The sequence below is a fragment of the Mobula hypostoma genome (genome assembly GCF_963921235.1).
Source record: "Mobula hypostoma chromosome 13 unlocalized genomic scaffold, sMobHyp1.1 SUPER_13_unloc_2, whole genome shotgun sequence".
NCBI classification, from domain to species: domain Eukaryota; kingdom Metazoa; phylum Chordata; class Chondrichthyes; order Myliobatiformes; family Myliobatidae; genus Mobula; species Mobula hypostoma.
In genome coordinates, this window is record NW_026948146.1 from 435,944 (window position 1) to 447,669 (window position 11,726).

Sequence of the window (11,726 nt, forward strand, 5' to 3'; positions counted from 1 at the left end):
TATACAGTATTCTGGGTAGCCTCCATCCTGATGGCATGAAGATTGATTTCTCTATCCCGTAAAATAGTATATTTCCTACCCCTCCCCTCATTTTCTATTCCCCATTCTGGCATCTTCCTTCTTCTCAGCTTCCTTTAACCTCTCTCAAGGTACCCTCCTCATTCCCTTTCCCCTATGGTTCAATCTCCTATCCTATCAGATTCCTTCCTCTCCAGTACTTTATCTTTCCTACCCGCTGGGCTCCACCTATCACCTAGCAATCCTCCTTCCCCTTGCTGCAACTTTTTATTCTGGCATTACCCCTTCCTTTACAGTCTTGAAGAAGGGCCCAATATGTCGACTATTTATTCATTTTTATTGATTGTGTTCTATCACTGATCGGCAGTGCAAGAAGAAAAGGCGACCTCACACAGATTCGCGAGTGAAAGTTTTAAAACAACAATGCTTCATGGCAGTTTCCAGAGTTTCAATTGGGCTCACTCAGTGAGCGGGATTGCACGAAGTGTGGACTTCATATCGGTCCACAATTGCAGATTCAAAAAATAACAGAGCTTTGTGGCAGTTTAGAGTTCAAAGTCCAAAGTAAACTTTACTATCAGAGTACCCACAGGTCTGCACATACACCCCTGAGATTCTTTTACTGTGGGCAAATCAATAGAACAGGAACTGTAAACAGTAAACCAACTGTGCAAATGCAGAGAAAAATAAATTGCAATAAATAACGAGCATGAAATAACACTATAACAGAGTCCTTAGGTGAGTGTAGTTGTCCCCTCATGTTCCAGACCCTGATGGTTGAGGGGTAGAAACAGTTCTTGATCCTGGTGGTACAAGTCCTGAGGGTCATGTACCTTCACCTGACAGCAGCAGCAAGAAAACAGCATGGCCTGGCTGAGGTGCTTTGATGATGGATGCTGCTTTTTTACAGCAATGTTTTCATGTAGATGTGCTCAATGATTGGGATGGTTTTCCTGTGATGTACTGAGCTGAATTCACTAACTTTTGTAGGATTTTCTGCCAAAATGCATTGGTGTTCCCATACCAGGCTGTAATGCAGCCAGTCAGCACACTTTCCACCACACATCTGGAGAAGTTTGCCAAGGTGTGTGATGACATGCCAAACCTGCTCAGACTGCTGAAGAAGTAGAGGCACTGTCGTGCTTTCTTCACAATAATATTTATGTGATGGGTCCAGGAAAGGTCCTCTGAGATAGTGATGCTCAGGAATTTAAAATTACTCTACCTCTGATCCTCCGATGATTAATGGCTCATGGACCTCTGGTTTCTCTCACCTGAAGATTACAATCAGTTCCCTGGTCTTATTGACATTGAGTGAGAGATTATTGTTATTGCTCCACGACACCAAGTTTTCAATCTCCCTCCTGTTTGCTGATTCATCACCACCTTTCATACAGCCCACAACAGTGGTGTCATCAGCAATCTTGTATATCGTGTTTGAGCTGTACTTAGCCACACATTCAGAAGTGTAAAGTGAATAGAGCAGGGACTACAGTATGTACACTTTCCTGCACAGCTCCTGTGCTGATGGAGATTGTGGAGATGATTTTGCAAATCTGAACTGAATGGGGTCTACAAGTAAGGAAATCCATGAATCAATTGCACAAGTTAGTACTGAAGCCCAAGTCTTGGAGTTTACTGATAAGTTTTGAGGTGATGATGAGCATAAAGAGCATTCTGATGTATGCACCTTTGCTGTCCAGATGCCCCAGTGTTGTCTGAAGAGTCAACAACATAGTATCTGCCATAGATCATTTGCTTTGGTAGCCAAATTGGAGTGGATCCAAGTCACCATTTAGACAGAAGCTGATATGATTCAACACCAATCTCTCAAAACATCCCTTCACTCTTGATGTAAGTACCAATCGGCGATAGACATTTAGACAGGTTACCACGCTCTTCTTGGGTACCAGTACGATTGAAGCCTGCTTGAAGCAGGTGGGTACCACATACTGCCAGAGCAAAAGGCTGAAGATATCCGTGAATACACCAGCCAGTTGGTCGGCACACGTCTCAATTCCTGGCCAGGTTCTTCACCTGGACCAGATGCTTTCCTTGGCTTCACCCTCTTGTAGGCAACCTGCACATTACCTTCAGATTCTGAGAACAAAGAATCATTGGGAAACATGGGGTAAATGATGGCTCCTCCTTGCTCTGGTGGTCAAAGCGAGGATAGATGGCAGTGAGGTCAGCTGGAAATGAATCTCTGCTGTCCTCTCTGTCGTAAGGTTTAGCTTTGCAGGAGCTTATGACATTCAAACCCTGCCACAGCTGTCCTGCATCCCTCATTGATTCCAGTCTAGTCCGGAATCTCCATCGCCAGAGAGATGGTTTTCATGAGATCACACCTGCACCTTGTACAGCTCTTGATTTCTGGATTTGAATGCCTCTGATCGGGCTCTCAGCAGGTTCCGGATTTCATTATTCATCCAGGCCTTCTGACTGGGGAAAACCGTGAATGATTTTGTGGGGACACACTCATCCACAGCTGTTTAAATAAAGTCTGTAATGCCCCTGGTGTAGTCATTCAGGTCCTCAGATGGGTTCTTGAACACGGCCCAGTCCACTGACTGAAGGCAATCCTGTAACCATTCCTCTGCTTCCCGTGACCACCTTTTGGTTGTCTTGATCTTTGGAGCCTTGCTCTTTAGGCTTTGTCTGTTTGCAGGAAGCAGGAGCACAGCCAAATGGTCCGACTTGCCAAAACGCAGTTTGGGGAAGAAGCGATAGGCATTCCTTATCACAGTGTAGCAGTGGTTTAGTGTGTTGGAACCTTTGCTGCAACAGGTTATGTGCTGGTGACAACTGACCAGGGTTTTCTTTAAACAGGACTGGTTAAAGTCACCGAATATGATTTGAAATGAGCCAGTATGGGTCGTTTCTTCTTTGATCATACAGTTTCGCGAGTGTGTGATTGGCCGCTGGTGGTATGTAAAATGGAGTTAGGATCACAGATAATAACTCCCGTTGCAAATGAAATGTCTCATTTAATCGTCAGTTAGAAACACAGAAAAACTACGGCACAATACAGGCCCTTCGGCCCACAAAGCTGTGCTGAACATGTACTTATTTCAGAAATTACCTAGCCATCGGTTACCCATAGCCATCTGTTTTTCTAAGCTCCGTGTACCTATCCAGGAGTCTCTTAAAAGACCCTATCGTATCCACCTCCACCACCGTCGCTGGCAGCCCATTCCACACACTCACCACTCTGCATAAAAAATTTACCCCTGACATCTCCTCTGTACCTACTTCCAAGCACCTTAAAACTGTGCCCTCTCATGCCATTTCAGCCTTGGGAAAGAGTCTCTGACTATCCACATGATCAATGCTTCTCATCATCTTATACACCTCTATCAGGTCACCGCTCATCTTTCATCGCTCCAAGGAGAAAAGGCCAAGTTCACTCAAAGTATTCAGTTCTGGTCGCCTCACTATAGGAAGGATGTGGAAGCATTGGAAAGGGCACAGAGGAGATTAACCAGGATGCTGCCTGGTTTAGAGAGTATGCATTATGATAGAGATTAAGGGAGCGAGGGCTTTACTCTTTGGAGAGAAGGAGGATGAGAGGAGACATGATAGACGTGCACAAGATAATAAGAGGAATAGATAGAGTGGAATACCAGCGCCTCTTCCCCAGGGCACCACTGCTCAATACAAGAGGACATGACTTTAAGGTAAGGGGTGGGAAGTTCAAGGGGGATATTAGAGGAAGGTTTTTTACTCAGAGTGTGGTTGGTGCATGGAATGAACTGCCTGAGTCAGTGGTGGAGGCAGATACCCTAGTGAAGTTTAAGAGACTACTAGACAGGTATATGGAGGAATTTAAGGTGGGGGCCTATATGGGAGGCAGGGTTTGAGAGTCAGCACAACATTGTGGGCCGAAGGGCCTGTACTGTGCTGTACTGTTCTATGTTCTATGTTCTATTCTCATGAGGCATGATCCTCAATCCAGGCAACATCCTTGTAAATCTCCTCTGCACCCATTCTATAGTTGCCACATCCTTCTGTTAGTGAAGTTACCAGAACTGAGCACAGTACTCCAAATGGGGTCTGACCAGGGTCCTCCATAGCTGTCGTATTACCTCTCGGCTCTTGAACTCAAACCTATAGTTGATGAAGGCCAATGCACCGTATGCCTTCTCAACTACACAGTCAACCTGCACAGCTCCATTTGCCTCTGATACAGCAGCTTTACACTGAGATTGTCAATCTTATTTTCAATTGACAGTACATTCACTAACAAGATGGTAGGCAGAGGAGGCCTCATACCCCTGCACTCAGTCTCGTTTGAATTCCATCTCAAGTGGCACGCTTTCAACCTTGGCGTTGACCCTTAAAGGTGCCGCACTTAACTGCTCCACATTTAACCGTCGAAAGTACGATCTGAAAATCATTGATGTAATTTCGTAGTCCGTTGTTCAGAGGAAATTTACCTGCTGCAGATTGTTGTGAAAGCATTTCAAAAGGAGTATATTTAAGGACAAATTCCTGCAGCCGGCAGAGAGCTGACGATGTACACCAACGCCACAGTTTGACTGTGCCCAATCAATGAAAGGGATTCACTAGCAAGGACGACTCAAAATAAGGCAGGTGATTGCGGAGCGGCCATTGTGTGAGTGGGCCAGTGTGTGAGTGGGCCAGTGTTGCGTTGGGTTTGGCTCATCAGGCTTGGGCATGGTGAGTATCTGGTAGGTTTCTTCATCCCTTGTCTGTTAGGGCAGAGTTAGTGCAGTGAAAATGGCTCCAGGGCTGTGTTGTGTTCATTGTGTGGGATGTAGGATTGCAGCTTTTCAGTCAACCACGTCGGTACCAGGTGCTCTGAGCTGCTGTTCTCCAGGGAACATCTTAAGGATCTGGAACTGCAGGTCAATGATCTTCAGATCATATGGGAGGGTGAGAAAGTGATAGGTACTACAGGGAGGTAAACACCCATAGGTTGCAGGAGGCAGGAAACTTGGTGACTGTCATGAGAAGAAAGGAGAATGGAAATTGGGCAACCAATACAGAGGCTGTTCCCCTCAATAATAAGTGTACCATTTTGGATTCTGTTGGGGGCGGATGGGAGCCACAGTGACTGGGTCTTTGGCATTGAGTCTGGTGCTGGTGAAGAGAAGGGAGCTGAAGAGGACTGCAGCACTGATTGCAGCAGATCCCAGAGTTATACAAATAGAGCAGAGCCTCTATCCATGTGACTGAGAAACACAGGTGGTATTTTGCCTTCCAGGTGCCAGGTTCAGGGCTGTCTCAGGTCAGATTCACAGCATTCTAATTAGGGACTACGAGCCGCCAGAAGTCTTGGTACATATTGTCACTGACATGGGTAGGAAAGGGGAGGAGGTCCTGAAGAGAGATTTTAGGGAGCTAGGTAGAAAGCTGAAAAACAGGATGTCCAGGGTAGTAATCTCTGGATTGCTCCCAGTGAGGGTAAGAATAGGAGCATTTCACAGAAAGCTGTGTGGCTGAGGAACTGATGCAGGGGCAGGGTTTCAGATTTCTGGATCATTTGGATCTCTTCCAGGAAAGGTACGTCCTGTACAAAAAGAATGCTACATCTGAATCCAGGTGAACGTATATTACTACAGGCAGGTGTGCCAGAGCTGTTTGGGAGAATTTAACTAATTTGGCAGAGGGTGGGAACTTGACAGGCAGGGTAGAGGTTTACAAACAGAGATAGTGGGTAGTGAGATTGCTGGCAAGGAAAGGCTGATGGGAAGGCAAAATTGGCATCAATGATATGAGTTGCAATGTAAAAGGGGGACCAATCAAAAAGGGTGATGAATACAGGACTGAAGGTGTTATATTTGAATGCACATAGTTTATGGATTAAGGGAGATAAACTTGTATCATAGTTCTAGATTTGCATATAAAACTTTGTTATCTTCAATGAATTGTGGCTGATTGAAGATGAAAGCTAGGAGCTTAACATCCAAGGATACACATTATATCCAAAGGACAGGCAGCATAGGCAGAGAGATGGCATTGCTCTGTTGGTTTAAAAAAATGAAATCATAAACACTGAAGGAGAGGACCAGGTATTGTAGAATCATGGGTAGAGCTAAGAAACTGCAAAGGTAAAGTGACCTTGATGAGAAGGGGAAGCTAAGATCAGATGTATCAATATTACACTGAGTAAAGGGAATTACCGAGGCATGAGAGAGAAGCTGGCCCAAAATGATTGGAAAAGAACACTGGCAGGGATGACGGCAAAGCAGCAACGGCTGGAATTTCTGGGAGCAATTCGGAAGGTGGAGGGTATATATATCGCAAAGAGGAAGAGTATTCTAAGAATAAGGGGTAAAGAATAAGGTATTACAGGAAAGGTACGAGCATGGATAAAGCATTGGCTGATTGACAGGGGGCAAAGAGTGGGAATAAAGGGAATCTTTTCTGGTTGGCTGCCAGTGACTATGGTGTTTCAAAGGGGTCGACGTTTGGACCATTTCTTTTATGTCATGATTTCGATGGCAGAATTGATGGCTTTGTGGCCAAGTTTGAATTGACACAAAGATAGGTGGAGGGGCTTGTAGTGTTGAGGAAGCAGCCAGGCTGTAGAAGGACTTTGACAGATTAGGAGAATGGGCAAAGGAACGGAAGATGGAATACAATGTCGGGAAGTGTATGGTCATCCATTTTGGTCAAAGAGATAAATGTATGAATTATTTTCCAAATGGTGAGAAAATTCAAAAATCTGAAATGCCAAGGGACTTAACAGTCCTTGTCCAGGATTCCGTTAAGGTTACTTTGCAGGTTGAGTCGGTGGAGAGGAAGATAAATGCAATATTCACATTCATTTCAAGATGGTTCTGCAGCAATTCTAAGTAATAGGCAGGTTGGAGGACAAAATGTTGCTGCTGTTGGACATATTTCACCTGTCAGATATGATTGAAAACCTGAGTTTATTAACCAAACAATTAAAAGAATAAGAAATGCAATCCTGTATCATGCAAAGAGGCTGCTATTACCACTTTCCTTGGGAAACAATCTTTTCTGCAGAAATATTGCATGTCGTGAGTTTCTGCAATTTTCTTCGCTGGCCACTCAGAACAGAATTGCAAGATGATGATCTGACTGTATCTCTTGATCATTTGAAGCCACTACAAACTGACACACATACCAAATTGGGTGGAGGATCCATTTGGGAAGAATGTGAATGATGTTGACACCACATATAAGGTGTGAAATAACAACACAAGCAAAATTCAATTACAGCAATCAAAATTTCTGGGTAACTAGTGATATTCACAATAAGTTTCCACAGCTCTGGGAGAAAACAAAATTGTTTTTGATTAGATTTCCCACCTCCTATTTAGGTGAATGTGGAGTGAGGTGATCATCGATTACCTTTCGCCAAGTTGCAACCCGATATTCAGTAATTTGCATCAGTCACAATCATCTCACTAAATTTTGAGCAATATTATAGGTGTCTCCATTGCTGAGTTAAAGAATATTATATATGGATTATTATAAATAAAGTATCTTTAGATTTAGATTATTTAGATTTAGATTATGAGGACACTCAGTCCTCATTTATTGTCATTTAGAAATGCATGCATTAAAAATGATACAACGTTCCTGCAGAATGATATCACAAGGAAACACAGGACAAACCAAGACTGAAACTTACAAAACCACATAATGATAACATATAGTTACCACAGTGCAAAGCGAGACCGTAATTTGATAAAGAGCAGATCATGGGCACGGTAAAAAAGTCTCAAAGTACTGATAGCCTCATCATCTCACGCAGGCGGCAGAAGGGAGAAACTCTCCCCACCATTGAACCTCCAAGCGCCGCAAACTTGCCGATGCAGCAGTATTGGAAGCACCCGACCGCAGCGGACTCTGAGTCTGTCCGAAAACTTCGAGCCTCTGACCAGCCCTTTGATACCGAGCACCGAGCACCATCCTCTGCCGAGCTCTTCGACCCCGCCCCGTCCGCTGAGCAACAAGCAAAGCCGAGGACTCGGGGCCTTCCCCTCCGGAGATTCTGGACCAAACAGTAGCAGCAGCAGCGAAGCAGGTATTTCAGAAGTTTCACCAGATGTTCCTCTGTGCTCTCACGTCCATCTCCATCAAATCAGGATTGTACACGGCACACTACTTGACAAATAACAGACATCACCACCAGAGTGGCGGCTGCGAGCTGCGTCGCGTCGCCATCTTCTCCTCCCTTTCTTATCTTATTCAGAAGTTTGAAATTGTTTCATTTTCATATACACTTCTAACATTATATTTAACTGAAGGCCTTTTATTCCCGCTTTGAAAAGGAGGATATAAATACAGCTGTGAGGATCTCTGCTACACTTGGTTTCCCTGTGATCTCTTGGGTGGCTGATATCAGGATGTCTTTCATGAGGGTGTACCCTCGCAAGGCAGCAGGACCTGATGGAGTACCTGGTAAGGCTAGGAAAACTTGTGACAACAATCTCTCATGTCTGCAGTCAGAAGTTCCCACCTGCTTCAAAAGGGACACATTTACAGCAGTGCCCAAGAAGGGTAGTGTGAGCTGCTTTAACAACAATCATCCAGTTGCACTCACATATACGGTGATGGAATGCTTTGTGGGTTTGGTCTTAGACAGAATCAACTGCTGTCTCAGCCAGGACCTGGACCCAGTACAATTTGCCTGGGGCTGCAATAGGTCAACGGCTCTTCATGCAGCCTCACCCGGACAATATGAACACCTGTCAGGATGCTGTTCCCTACCTGTAGCTCAGTACTTAACACCATCATTACTCCCATCCTGATCGAAAAGCTACAGAACCTGGCCTCTGAACCCCAATTTGGTATCATAGGCCAGACCTATGAACTTGATTCAACATTACATTTTGGCACTGCGAGCGAGCTGTGGCTTTTTGAGCATAAATGCATTTCTGTTAGAAGTTATTTACAAGAGTGTTGGCGCTTGGCCAAGTGGTTAAGGTGTTTGTCTAGTGATTTGAAGGTCGCTAGTTCGAGCCTTGGCTGAGGCAGTGTGTTGTGTCCTTGAGCAAGGCACTTAACCACACATTACTCTGCAACGACACCACTGCCAAGCTGTATGGGTCCTAATGCCCTTCCCTTGGACAACATTGGTGGCGTGGAGAGGGGAGATTTGCAGCATGGTCAACTGTTTGTCTTCCATACAACCTTGCCCGGATCTGCGTGACCTGGAAACCTTCCAAAGCGCAAATCCATGGTCTCATGACACTAACGGATGCCTATTATTATTTAAAAGAGAAGACCCTCTGTTTGAGAGTTGCAGAGTCCCAGGGTGGACAAATAACAGCGCAGGCTTTGGAAGTCCTCGCTAACTTACTGATGGGCTCTGGAATGCCGGTGGATTAGTTGGACCAGTTAGATTTCACCGGGGCTCAAGCGGGGATGAAACATTGTTTCTCTAATCAAATCGCTGCTTTTTCCCGTGAGGAAAGAGAACTGTCGGATGCTTGCTGGCTGTTTGCAACAATTGTGAGACATCAGTATAAAACGATAGCGAGTCTTAAGAATGAATTGGAAGATCTCAGTCAGCGCTACATTGTTCTGAGCGAGTTGCTGTTGATGGCTCAGAGTAGGGAAATGAAGTTCGAAGATACGAATGTACAGATATTCGGTTAATGAAAGTACATGATTTAGAGTCGGCTCGAAGGGTCAGTTAGGAACCTGATCCTGTTAAGGGTTGAGCCATATTGAGACGGGGTGATGATCCCACTGTGGTGCTGGAAGATGGGGATGTCTGGCTGGATGACGAAAATGTGGGAGAGATGAAAATGATGAAAATAGCCTGGACCACTCAGTCTAATCTTTGATGTTCACCCTCTCCCACGTGTGTCTGAAACAGAACGGGCCAGGCCAGGGATTACGCATTCCCACACCTGCCATCGCGGGCAATGTACTGGAGTTTCTTCCTTTCAGCGGGGAGAAGGGGGAGGCTCAGAATGTGTTGGGGATGGTGTAGTGGAGACCTTTGAGACAACAGAGCTCACGGAATTAGGGGATAGGTACAGACAAAAGGCTGGGGAGACTTTGGCTGCGTGATTACTGAGGTTATGGGATGCGCTGGGGGCAGCGCCAGAGTGAGCCGAACTAATAGCTAATGTCCCAACATGCAATCAATAGCACCCTGAGATCACTGCTTGCTTCCCCTGAGCACAATGCATCACCATGGATTTGGGTAACAGCAGCGGTTAAACTTGGTTATCCCACTCTTGCTGAATGGAATATAAAACTCCAAGCAGAATGGAGCAGAGTAGAGGAGGGTTCTAAAGTTCTACACCTGTGGGCTGTTATCACAGAAATATACAGTGACAGTGGTATCCCACCAGAGGATGTTGAATTAACTTTTGGAATGGGAGGACACATGATTCATTAGGTGATTTTCCCAATAAAAGAGGATGTGCTGTCTTTTAATAGCACCACATGTTGGTTATCCTATAAGTACGATTCAATAATTACAATGTTTAGAGAATAGAGAATTGGCTGCGTGTCGCCAAGTACAAAAGTTAGATAAGCAGACGGGGTGCGGGGGTGGGGGAAGAGAGGTCCCACATGTCCTGTAAAGAAGTTCTTTTCAGCGTTGCTTAATGTTGGGGTTCCAGAGGAGCAGGTAAATGAGGCTCCTATCCCCAACCTCTATACAATATGGAAATACTGTGAGGAGAAGCAAAAAAGGGAGACTGTTGAGGGGGAAGGGTCTTTCTTCCAGACCTCGGTAGATATGGGTTCCTTTTTTTCTCTGCCAGATTGGCACCTTCCCTTCAGGGTTCACTACAAAGGCTACTGGCTAACGTTTGCCAGCAGTGGTTCAGGCCTCATTGGTGTCGGTAGGGCGTCGTTTGACCTGCATCCCTCTTCCTATAAATGGAGTGTGAGTGATTTGAATCCGGAGAAATGTGAGATGAGGCCACACACGTCACTTTGCTTGTGTGTGTGTGGACTTTGCTTTAAGAGACTCCGTGAATGCGTTGAGCCCCTCCCAGTTGCTTTTTCCTTATCAGTTGTTCTCTGATAAGTGTGCTCCTTCTCTGTGAGAAATGAGCTTAAGTCTTTGCATTTCCATAGTTAGTTTTAAAGAAGAGGAGTACAGCCTAAGCATTGTGCTTTGTGTTCTAATCTGTTACTTGTTTCCCCGTATCATTGGTTTTAGGGATGACTCACTTTTGACACTGGCCATTTGGAACTTGGGTAGAAATTTGGGCAACTTTGTTTTGCATATGAAATGCCCACAATTCAGTCGGAATTGAGCATTTGGGAAGGAATTCTGGTAGTTTTGTCATTGCTGTGTTGTTTAATTATCCAGTGACAAACCAGGACTAAGTGTATTTGTATCTTCCTGCGTCACAGAATACCAATGTGGTGAATGCTGATTTGTGGTGGGAAATGCTGTAGAAAATCCTTCTGGATGGCGTTTGAATTTGTACACTGGACCAATGAGTCAGACTGCTGAATTTGTATGAAGACTCCTTACTACATCAGTGAAAGAATGCCACTGGTATCAATCACTTTGATGACTGAAAAAAAAAGGCTGTTGGGGCAAATGATCTGGCTTCTCCAGTTTTGGCATTCTGCTTGAGGGGAGCTGGGAGGCAGTAGTCTAACTCAGCAACCGCTACCCAGAGTATGGTAACAGCCTCAAGGAACTTGAGCCTTAATAACCCTGTCGGAGTAAGTGCTTTAAGGGCTTGTGTTTCCTGTGACGAGAATACACATAAAATTAATATGTCTGC